This window comes from Diceros bicornis, chromosome 25 (genome assembly GCF_020826845.1).
Source record: "Diceros bicornis minor isolate mBicDic1 chromosome 25, mDicBic1.mat.cur, whole genome shotgun sequence".
NCBI classification, from domain to species: Eukaryota; Metazoa; Chordata; class Mammalia; order Perissodactyla; family Rhinocerotidae; genus Diceros; species Diceros bicornis.
The window spans coordinates 13,362,489-13,370,474 of NC_080764.1; the positions used below are offsets into that span (position 1 = coordinate 13,362,489).

At 45.8% G+C, this 7,986-nt stretch overlaps 1 pseudogene; it reads left to right on the forward strand.

Annotated features, from left to right (window-relative positions):
* LOC131421427 (apolipoprotein L3-like) overlaps positions 1-2,577 on the forward strand; it is a 31,078-nt pseudogene extending 28,501 nt beyond the window's left edge.
* Positions 2,578-7,986: the final 5,409 nt, after the last annotated feature.

The window sequence follows — 7,986 nt, forward strand, 5'->3', positions numbered from 1 at the left end:
TGCTGGATTGTGGATAAAGAGTCAGAGTGGGGGCTTCAGAGTCTGAGGGGAAGCAGGGTTAACAGCAGATCTCCAACTTCCACTCAATTGGGGCAGTGGTTGGACCCAGTGACCCTCAGCTGGAAGGTCACAGGGCATCAGGCTTGGAGGAGAGTAGATGCCAGGAAAGCTTATCAGTAAGGTCCCTTTTAGCTCTGGGTTTTTGGTGTTCTTTTAATTCTAAGTATGCAGAGTCAGCCAAACTACAAACTCTGAAGGCTGAGTCCCCATGATTGCCCTTACTTTTGACACCAACTTCAAGTTTAGGGAGTTCCCAAACCACACTCAGATTTGATAATTCCCCTGAAGGCCTCACAGAGCTCACTGAATACTGCTATACTGATGTTACGCTTTATTACCGGGAAAGGACACAGGTTACCTACAGCCATAGGGAGAGTCACATAGCGCAGAGTCTGGGAGGGTTTCAAACGTGAAATTCTGTTGTCCTCAGGACACATGACTCTCCTGTATTCAGCGTGTAACACTGGGCATGGAGCATTGCCAACCAGGGACGCTCACTCCGTTAAAGACAAAAATAATCCTAACACTTGTTAAAATGGTAAGGAATACTTTCCTCAGGACTATCGCAATAGATGATGTCAAGGTTATCTCGATAAAGGAGGAGACTGGGCTCAACTCTGAGTTCAGCAGAGACACTTGGGGATTTATAGCCAATGAGCAGAATCAGTGAGTTGATGGAAGGAAATTTACTAACAGGAGACCTCAATGGTAAGGGGATTCTTGCTAAAGGCAGGTCAAGGAGTTACACATCAAAGGTAGTGGGTAACGAACAGGATCGGATATCAAGAGTATGGGGATTCTCACTAAACTGACTTGGCAGGATTCTGGCTAAGCCTGGGTGACACAGCCTGGCAAGGACAGGACATGGGAGGCCAAGGCTGAGGCCTAGTTGAGAAAAGAGCTCAGAAGAGCCTGACTAAAGTTGAGTCACGAAGAGAGCCTTTGTCGACACAAGCTTCAGTGTACAGAGTTTTTATTGGGACTCAATCACATGCTGCCCACATGGCTGACCTGTAGTCTCCAGCCCCTCCTGGAGGCCAAACTAATGCTTTTAGTTTCCAGTTCCTCCAGAGGTCAGAACCACATGACCCAAAGCCTCCATCATACATCACCTTGTCAGACTGTCCAGTGGCTAAAGTCCCAGGCAAATGAAGATACTGCTATCAGTCAGAACATTCTAGGGGCCAGAGATGAATTCCTGGTAGCCAAGGGCAAAGGGCAGGCCTCTCTGTGGTTGAGGTTAATTCTTGACTACACACTAAGTCTCTGAATGAATGTTTTTCTGCTCCAATCTTCCTTCTCTTTGTTCATCTATGGTGTTCCCACTCTAGAAACACTTTGGTAGTGATTGTGTTGACCTATCCTTGAGTGAGAAGACATCTTTATCAAATACTTACTACTTAAGAGCATCTTAAGATGACTTTTATGTGTTTATTCCCTGATTGAATAAGTACTGTGGAGCATCTACAATGTACAAAACATGTGTTCAATGTTGAAAGAAAAATTCTTTATATTTGTAAAATTCTTTTCCATTTGATTTATAGTAAAAGCTCTGTGATTCATGCAGGAGGGATCTTATGAAGCCCATTTTACAGATAAGCAAGCTGCCTTACTTAATCATTTGACCTTCATTGTTACGGGGATGAGGCAGATGCACTACATGAAGGTCTGAAAAAGCTGAACACAGACATGGCCATGGAGGACAACAACATGATCCCAAATGACCAACCGACTAGAGGGAAGTTTTTGAGTGAGTTTCCTCGGATGAAACAGGAGTTTGAGGAGCACATAGGATAGCTCCACACACTTGCAGACAAGGTTGACAAGGTGCACAGGGACTGCACCATCTCCAACTTGGTGGCCACCTCCACTAGTGCTGTGTCTGGCATCCTGACCACCCTTGGCCTGGCTCTGGCACCCGTGACAGCAAGGGTCAGTCTGGCATTCTTAGCAACTGGGATAGGCCTGGGAGCAGCAGCCACTGTGACCAGTGTGTCCACCAGCATCGTGGACTACTCAAGCAAGTAGTCAGCAAAAATCAAAGCCAGTCGCCTGGTGTCAATTGACATCGACAAAGAAGAAATCATCAAGGAAACTCTACATCACATTGCACCCCATGTTGTTTCCTCAACAATGAATTTCACCCCAGTCCTGGATATTATTTTGGAGGATCTCTGTGATACCATGTTGGCCAAAGGCAAACCTCAGTTAGAAGCCCATGCCAAGCGCCTCATGACTATTGGGAGAATCTCGTTCCAAAGTGGCAGGGTGATGAAGAAAGCTTTTGCAGGTACCACCCGGGCAATGTCCAAAGGAGGCCGGATCATGGGTGGGGCCACCACAGGTGTCTTCCTTCTGATGGACATGGTCAGCCTTGTGAAAGAGTCAAAGCATTTGCATGCGGGGGCAAAGGCGGAGTTGGCTGAAGAGCTGAGGCAGCAGGCTCAGGAGCTGGAGAGAGTATTGGAGATCCTCACTCAGATCCACGAGAGTTTGCAGCAGGGCCTCACTCTGTGACCCCCCAGAGCAGTGCACGGAGCAGGGACATGTGCAGGACAAAGATGGGACAAAGGTGGAGGAAATTTGTTAGAGGGAAAAAGAGTGAAACCAAGAACAAAAACGTTAAAAAATCTTCCCTATAGCAAAAATCTTTGAGAGAATCTTTGCTGACTGCAGCTGTGCACACTCAGGATAATCAGCTGTTGTTCAAAACTAGCCAGGTCTTTCTGTTCCTCCTGAGCATGTGAGTCAGCTGTCTTTCCCAGGGAGTCAAGGTCCAGACATCTGGATTCAGCCTCACAAGGCCAAACATAGACTGAAGATGAAAACTAACCAGAAATGTCTAGATAGTCAAGAGAAAAGAAAGTCAATCTTCAAGGCCAAACACAGGCTGGTGGGAAGATGCCAACCATCAAGGCCACATGCTCCTCCTCCTCTACCTAAAACCACAGATAAAAACCCCTATCTTTTTCCATTCGAGAAGGTGGATCTAAGTTTTAACTCCCATCTCCTCCTCTGGCGCCTTTTGATAATAAACCCACTTTCCTTGCCATGAGCCTGGCATTCCAGTTTTTTTCTTTCAGTCCCTCTCATGTGACAGGTAAATGAACCTGCATTTGTGTTTGGTAACAAGAAGGTGAGATACAGTTCACGGGAATGGTTGTTAAAGAGTTTGGCAATTCTGTAGCTAAACATAACAAGATGAATGCAGATGGCAGGTGCGTCAAAGAGAAGGAAGGAATGTGGATCCTGGAATAAGGAAGGAGAGGGGATTGGGAGTGAGGTGAATGAGGAGAAACCTTTGATTTTGGACTAAAGAAAACAGTGGGGTCATAAATCAAGAGAGAGTCATGGTGGAAGAAGCAATGAGAAGGCTAGGAATACTATGGAGTTGAAAACAGGAGAAAACTGAAGAGTTAGAACTGTTGGAATATGAAGAAGTAACATGACTCCTCTATTGACCCTTCCCATGCTTTCACATCCCAGGAAGAATGGAGTCTTTCCCTGGTGGTGGTCTTTAACAGTATCTTTTCGTTTTCAACTCAGCTTTGTCTTCCAGCAGGTTCATCTTAGTTAGGCAGTGACTTCTTGATAATGATGGTGATGATGACTGTGGTGATGATGATGATGGCAGCCATGGCAGTGATGATGATGTCGGTGGTGGTAGCGATGATGGCAGCCATGGTGGTGATGAGAACAAGGTAGGTGAAACATTTGGTAAATCAGTAGTGCTCTTTGGGGCCAAAATGCACTGAGAGATCAATGAAGTTCCAATGAAATTGCCAATGCTTTGTCGAAACAGTGGTTGGTTTGAAAAAGAAAAGAAAAGTGAAACCAGATGCCAGCATCAGGTCAAGGAACCTTGCAGTGTGTCAAGGAGATCAACCAGCTTGGAGTCAAGAGCAGCAGCCTCCATGAGCCTCAGTTTCCCCATCCGTTGGGGGCTGTGCTGGACTAGATGATATTTCAGATCTGTCTGGCTCTCCCCATCTTGTGTTCTATAGACTGGTTCAATAACTATGGACTGATACACTGAGCCTTTGTTTTGTTGATTGATAGGCTCACCTGGGCTCCACATGCTTGACTTCTCTTCCCCATGAGCCTGTCTTCCAGGATCTCAGGGAGGAAGTCCTCCATTGATCCTCCTGCTTGCTCACTGGACTCCAGCTTTCTCATCTGGTCATTTCCCTCAGACCTCAGTGCCAAGCAGGCACCACTGGAACACATGTGGGGAGGTCATGCACATCTGCCTTAGGCTGAGCACAGGCATGTTGCATATCCAGTGGCCAGGATCCATGACTGACATGTGGCACATGACACTGATTAGGATCAGAAGGGTGTGTGTACAGGTGTGAGAGACGGTCAGCGATAAATAGAAGGACAGAGAGAGACAGCCAGACAGCAAACACCCTAGCCCAAGCTATCCTCACATTTCACCTAGACTCCTGCAAGAGCTTCCAGAAAGGTCTTCTTCTGTTTACTCTTAGGGCTCTGCCCCTGCCTCCGCTCCCACTCTAGCTCATTCTCCACACTTTGCCAGAATGACCCTTAAGATTATCTAGATCTTATCGAGCACCTACTTCCAACCCTTCAATGGCTTCCCATTACTCTTAGGACAAAAGCCTGAAGGCTACATGCAGCCTAAAGGAAACTTTGGTTCCCTGAAGGCAGAGCTGGAGACAAGGCTCTCTCACAGAGGGTTTATTTGGAAAGTGATCCCCAGGAGCAAGACAGAGGGCCTGGGGGAAGGGAAGCAGAGAAGCAGGGAAAATCAATACAGAGACATATTCTTGATATGGTCACCCATCTGGACAATTGAGTCTGCTAGGACCTTCTGAGGACCTTCATGAAATGGCCTCAGAATCATCCCCTCCAGAGAGGAAAGGGGAAAGCATTTGACTATTGCTCCCATTCCTCGTGGGCTTGCTCCTGTGGGCATTAATTGTCTGTATTTCCATGTATGAAGCATGTAAATGTCAAACAGATTCCCATGACTGGAGCTCAGGGCAGGAGGCAAGGGCCAAGGGACATGCAAAATTATCCCAGAAAGTCTCGTAAATAACTCACAAAGTGCAGCCAGTGCCTATGTGTCCTTTTGTATATACCACCTCACAGAAGACATTTCTCAGTCCCTCTAGCTCTCTATCTGCCCATGTTTCCCTTGCACCTTCCGTCAATTCTTCAATTTCTTCTGGAAGAAGTCACCAAAGTCATGGCCATCCACTTGCCTGATCACCTGAGCAATATGTTTCACTTTGTCACTTCTTCATCAGTTCTTGGATAATTCACTTTGTCAAGTGTTTCAGGCACTGAGTAATTGAGTCGTTCAGCAACCCACCAATCCTTTTTCTCCTGAACTCTTATAGTGGATTTCTGTGTTGCTAAATGTGCATTTGATGCAATTCCACTATAATACTGGTAGCAGTGGAGTTTCCTTTGGTTATAAGCAACAGAAACTGAGTCTGGCTAACATAAGTGGATCCATTGGAAGGGGGCTAGGGCAATTCAGAGATTGGAAAGAAACGCAAAATCTACACAGGACAGGAAAGGCAGGAATCTGGGAGGGGCCAAATTTTGAAAAGTATGGTCTGCCCCTCAAGGTCCCTGCCATCAAATAGCTTACGTCCAAACATGTGGAATCCTGGTATGTCTGATTAAAGTTTCCAATTCCCAGGAGGCAGAATAGCTTGGGTTGGGTGACTATATTCTTGGACCAATCAGGCCAAGGCATGAGGAAACGGATTATAGGGACTCCCCTTGGTGGGAGTCTCAGGTCAAGAAGCCACCTGATTTTGTGCTTACTAGACACAGTCAACCCCTTGGTTCTCAGACACCCACACGCACTCTTGTTCTCAGACAAATAAAAATGAGTCTCCTTAGCTTACTATGAATCCAATGATCCTGTATACAACAGCAAGTGCACTCACCATTTCCCCGGCTGGAGACAAATCAATAATCTTCACCTATTGCAAATTGAAGTTATGTCACGGAGTAGAGGGCCTCAGCATGATACCAATGTTTGTCTTGCTCCATTGGGCTCCTCTCAATATTTTGCATATGTGTGTATTCATATTTATGTACGTATATAGATATTCGTAGGAAACAAAGAAGTGCAATAGAGGCTACAACCGCTACTGACCATTGCCGCTGCAGAGAGAAGCCTTTAGGTGGTTATTCCACTTAATGTTCCTCTTCCCTATGGGAAATTCATTCTTGTGGTGCCTGAACTTCTTGGTAGTTCTGCCTCAGTAAGGTTGTGGAATTTTCTATTAACCTTTGCTACTTGTTTTGGTAGTACAAGAAGGAATCCTAGGGAACCCCTTGAGTTCTACTCATATTCCTCCTGCCCTACTGTGTGGCAACAATGTGAATTTCTCTTGAGAATCAAGATCAGCTACCACATCCACCCCAGTGACCTCATCATTATCCACACATGGAGAAGCATGAGGCATCAGATATGGCCAGTTCAGTGAAACCATCTTTGTCTTCCCTAAGAGAGGTATTCTCCTCTTAGGTACTAAAACCTCTAGACCAAAAGGTCCCAGAGTCATGGGCATTGAAAACAAAATTTCTGAAAGTGGCTTATTATGTGCAATCATGAGACCTATCGTCCTCATCTTCTTAATTCCTAGATCCATAAATTATGGCTTTGAGAGAAAATGTACTAAATACTGAGTATGGATTTAGAGCATAACACATCCTATGAGGCAGTATTCAACCTCTCAAGGTATTTTCTCCCAGTAGAGTGGCCTTCAGGCCATTTCAATGATATCTAAGACCTTCACTTCTGGGGGCTGAGATTCCTTAGGCTCCAAGTCAACCTTGGTGAGGAACAGTCCATATTGTGTAGTTAGACATGGCCTCTCTATCAGCCACTTTGTCACAGAGCCCATTTTGAAAGCACTAGGCTGCCTGGGGAAGAGGGAAGACTTGCCACCAGAAAGGGTGTCTTCATCGATTTTTAAGTCACTCCAACAGTGCAGACCTTCTAGTGAGCATTCACATGGGACAGGAGTCTTTTCCAGCTCTGGCCTCATTCTGAGAGCTCCATCTGCATATCTCCTCCATAAGTTTCATTGCCACCAAGCCTCCCAATTGATTCTTTCTAAAATTCTGACCTTCCAGCCAGATCCTTAGCTGTTACCCAAGAAACAATGTAGATTCTGGCCTGAGGACACTTCTCCTTCCAGGCAGAGTGGACTACGAGATGTTCTCTGTTGTTCTTCAGGAACACCCTTAAGAACTGTTCCACAGAAATGCAGTTCTGGCTGAAGCCACTGTGTCAGGCAGAAAGCCCATCAAATTTTGGGAGTGCATACTGATTACATGGCTGAAGCAGCTGAATTTGGCCTCTCTGGACCTTTCAGTGATGTCTCTATTTAGTTTTTGTAAATTGGAGTTAGGTTTCTGTCTCCTACAATCAAAGATGTCAGCTTTTGGGGCCCCTGGATGTAATGGACTTGTTTCACAGGGAACTTTTTTTTCTTCTTAGTTGAGGTGGTTTCCCACTATGTGTAGTCATGAGATTCTCTGTATGTGGAAGCCAGAGAGATCAGATTTTTCCTCCTCTGGCATCCACACCTTACCCAAGACTTAGCTTGATTTACTGGCTGCTTCCACATGGGATCCAGAATCCGAAGCAAGTGATGCAAAGACCAAGGGTGCTTAGAACCAACTCTCAGTGACTGCCCAAGAGGGGAATGGTGATGGATGAGACTGTCCTGCACCAGAAAGGATAATATCTCAGGGTAGCCGAGGCAGCACCCTGACTATATTGTTCCTGACAAAGATAATTCTTTTGCTCCCTTTGACACCATGGAGCTGCCTCGGTTTACACTTATTTCCCATGCCTGGTCTCCAGCCTCCCGCTGATTTGGGGGAACTCTGACATTATTCCAATAAATTTCCCTTTTTTTTATTCACTAA